We start from the raw sequence: 3,806 nt of genomic DNA, 5'->3' as shown, positions 1-3,806 counted from the left end.
AAGTGAGATGCTAAAAATGTTAACTGTAAACTTGGTGTTCACAGATTTCTTATAAAACTGTCGACTTTACCAGTTTTGGAGAGTCACCTACCTATCAATCTTAGAAGATTTTACTCTTTGGATTATCATTTTGTTCAAAGAAGTGTCTTCCAAAGGTCTATATGGGAAGGTTTCTGGAGAGTTACGGAAAGGAACTGGAGCTATACAGTTTTAAGTTTGAAAATTATAGTTAACTAGAGGCCCGGTGCACAAAAATTTGTGCAACTCAGGGGCTGGGGGGGTCCCTCAGCCCAGCCTGTGCCCTCTCGCAGTCTGGGACCCCTCGGGAGATAATGACCTGCTGGCTTAGGCCTGCTCCTGGGTGGCAGAGGGCAGGCCCAATCCCTAGGTGCAGCCCCTGGTCGGGCTCAGAGCAGGGCCGATTGGGGAGTTGGGGTGCCACCCCTTGTCATGCAAAGAGCAGGGTGGATTGGGAGGTTTCGATGCCATCCTCAGTCAAGCTCAGGGTAGGGCCGATTGGGGGGTTGGGGCACCGCCCCCTGTCACAATCAAGGCAGGGTCAATGAGGAGATTGCGGCGCCACCCCCTGTCACGCACAGAGCAGGGCCCATCAAGGGGGTTGGGGCTCTGTACCCTGTCACGCACAGAGCAGGGTCAATCAGGGGGTTGGGGAGCTCCCCCCTGTCATGCACAGAGTAGGGACGATAGGGGAGTTGGGGCACTGCCCCCTGTCACACTCAGGACAGGGCAGATCAGGGGGTTGGGGCGCCGCCCTCTATCACCCACAGAGCAGGGCCAATCAGGTGGTTGGGGCGACACCACTCTCACACTCAGGGCAGGGTCGATCAGGGGGTTGGGGAGCTCCCCCCTATCAGGCACAGAGCAGGGCGATCAGGAGGTTTGGGCGCTGCCCCCTGTCACGCTGATCCCGGTGCTGGGAGGCATATTACCCTTTTACTATATAGGATAGAGGCCTGGTGCATGGGTGGGGCTGGCTGGTTTGCCCTGAAGGGTGTCCTGGATCAGGGTGGGGGTCCCCACTGGGGTGCCTTGCCAGCCTGGGTGAGGGGATGATGGCTGTTTGCAGCTGGTCACACCCTGTTAAGGGTGAGGGTCCCCACTGGGGTGCCTGGCCAGTCTGGGTGAGGGGCTGAGGGCTGTTTTCAGGCTGACTGAAGCTCCCTACTGCTCCTTTTTTTTTTTTTTTTTTTCTGGGCCAGCTTTAGCTCTGGCTCCAGCTCTGAGGCCTCTGCTGCTGAAAGCAGGTATCTGGTTTGTTTGCATTCTATAATCAAAACTCTGTATCAATTTCAGCTCTGAGATCCTGGGCTCGCTGAAAGCAGGTTTCTGGGGTTTTGTTTGGCTTCTATATTTGTTACAATGTTTCTTAAACTGCAGGCTGAGAGGCCGGCAAGGCAGACAGGGAACATTGGAGTCCTCCGTCACTGTAGCAAGCAAGCCTCATGTTAGTTTCAAGCTGCCTGGCTGCCGGCCGCCATCTTGGCTGGCAGTTAATTTGCATATCTCGCTGATTATCCAATGGGAAGGGTAGCGGTCATACCCTAATTACCATGTTTCTCTTTTATTAAATAGGATACTAGAGGCCCAGTGCACACAATCGTGCACTCGAGGGTTGGGGCTCCCTCAGACTGGCCTGCACCCTCTCACAGTCCAGGAGCCCTCGAGGGCTATCCAAATGACAGCCTAAGCCAGTGATGGCGAACCTTTTGAGCTCAATTTGTCAGCATTTTGAAATACCCTAACTTAACCCTGGTGCCGTGTCACATATAGAAATTTTTTGATATTTGCAACCATAGTAAAACAAAGATTTACATTTTTGATATTTATTTTATATATTTAAATGCCATTGAACAAAGAAAAATCAACCAAAAAAATGAGTTCACATGTCACCTCTGACACACATGTCATAGGTTTGCCATCACTGGCCTAAGCCATCAGTCAGACATCCTTAGCTTTGCTGCAGAGGCAGGAAAGGCTCCCACCACCGCTGCTGCACTCACCAGCTGTGAGCCTGGCTCAGGGCTTCTGGCTGAGCAGCACTCCCCCGGTGGGAGTGCACTGACTACCAGAGGACAGCTCCTGCATTGAGCGTCTGCCCCATGGTGGTCAGTGCACATCATAGTGACCAGTTGTTCCACAGTTTGGTCGATCTGCATATTAGCCTTTTATTATATAGGATCTGCTGTTTTGGTATGGTGCTTTACCCCTCCCCTCAGCTAAGCCTGGTTCTTCTTATTCAGAGTACAGCAGGTCCTTGAATAACAACATTTCATTCAATGTTGCTTTGTTATAACATTAATGAGATGTGGTAGAAACTTGATATTTATATCAATTAACTTCTAGTAAACGTAGTTTCATTATACCTTGTTTCCCTTAAAGTAGTACCTATTGATGACATTAAAGTGATGATAGTATAAGACTTACTACATTTATGATTCAGCCTCTACAGAGCATAAACTTGTGTCTTCTGCTGGGTTGGAGCATGGGGTCTGGAGATGCAATTTATTCCAGCATCATCCCTCACATCTCCTTCATAAAGGGTGTCCCAAAATTCACGCAAGATTTGAATTTTGCGTGAGCATTAACAACAACAACAAAATAAAAGCCTAATTTTACTTGGTTTATTGAATCATATTCTAATATCTGTTGCCCTTTGATTTTAATCCCTTCAGTTTGATAAGCATCACCAAGTACCAATTATGGCCCAGGAGCAGGGACAATGAAGACCAATGAAGACCACGGCTTTGTGTATGTGCCAGCAAAGCTGTGGAGACCATTTACCATATGTGCTATTCCATATATAACCCTATACTGTATACTTTATGAATCAATACAAAATTTACAATTTTTAGTTATAAACCTGGGTTTTCTATTAAAATTTCTTCTTGCGTGAATTTTGGGACACCCTTTAGCTATCCAGGGAACAGAAAGGCTATTCAAAATGGGTAGTAACTCCACTACTCCCAGAGACTGTCCAGAACCTGGTCCCTTCTACCTTAATGCCTAGTCATCATCTATGCATTCATCTTTAGATGAAGGTTGGACCACTGCATCTGAGTTGTAGCCAGAAGGATGGAAAAATATAATTGGAAGGCAACTAGCTTTCTCGTCAAAGGACATGATCTGGGAGTCACACAAGCTATTCATATATGTTCATGAGATACAGTCACTGTATTTCATGAACATATATAGCTGCAACAGGTGTTGAGAAATGTAGTAAGACCTAGGCAGTCCTGTGTCCAGCTAAAAGAGAGGGGACCTACTACCGAAAGGAAGAAGGAGGAAACTGTTAACCTATACTGCTTCTAATACTTTCAGCTTTTTTCTCTCTCTAAATCATTACATTTCATTACATGTTTTTAATCTCCTAAATTTTTGTTCACATATCTTGTCCCCTCTCTTCTTTTTCCTTCTGTTTATCTGTTATTTATGTTTTAACTATTATTTTAGTTGGTTTGGGTAGCAAGCAAAAACTTATATATTCAACCTTCCACATTAAGTTGGAAGATGATTAAGACATATTTACAGCCTATATAATCGATCACAAAATAGTATATATGTATTCTTTTATTTCTTAATAAAGTTTAGTAGTAGCAGATAATATACAGTCAATTTTCATTTTGAACAGCCCTTCCATACAGTAATGTTCCATAAAGTTGTCAAAAACTGAATTTGCAAATACTAAACCACTGACTTAGGGAAAATATGTACCTATAGGTAAATCTTAAAAACAATTTACCCTGGTGGATTCTATTTTCTTTTTTGCAAAAGAGAGATTGAGATTC

This window comes from Myotis nattereri, assembly GCF_964212035.1.
Source record: "Myotis nattereri genome assembly, chromosome: 2".
Classification (NCBI taxonomy): Eukaryota; Metazoa; Chordata; class Mammalia; order Chiroptera; family Vespertilionidae; genus Myotis; species Myotis nattereri.
Note: the sequence above shows the minus strand (reverse complement) of the source record.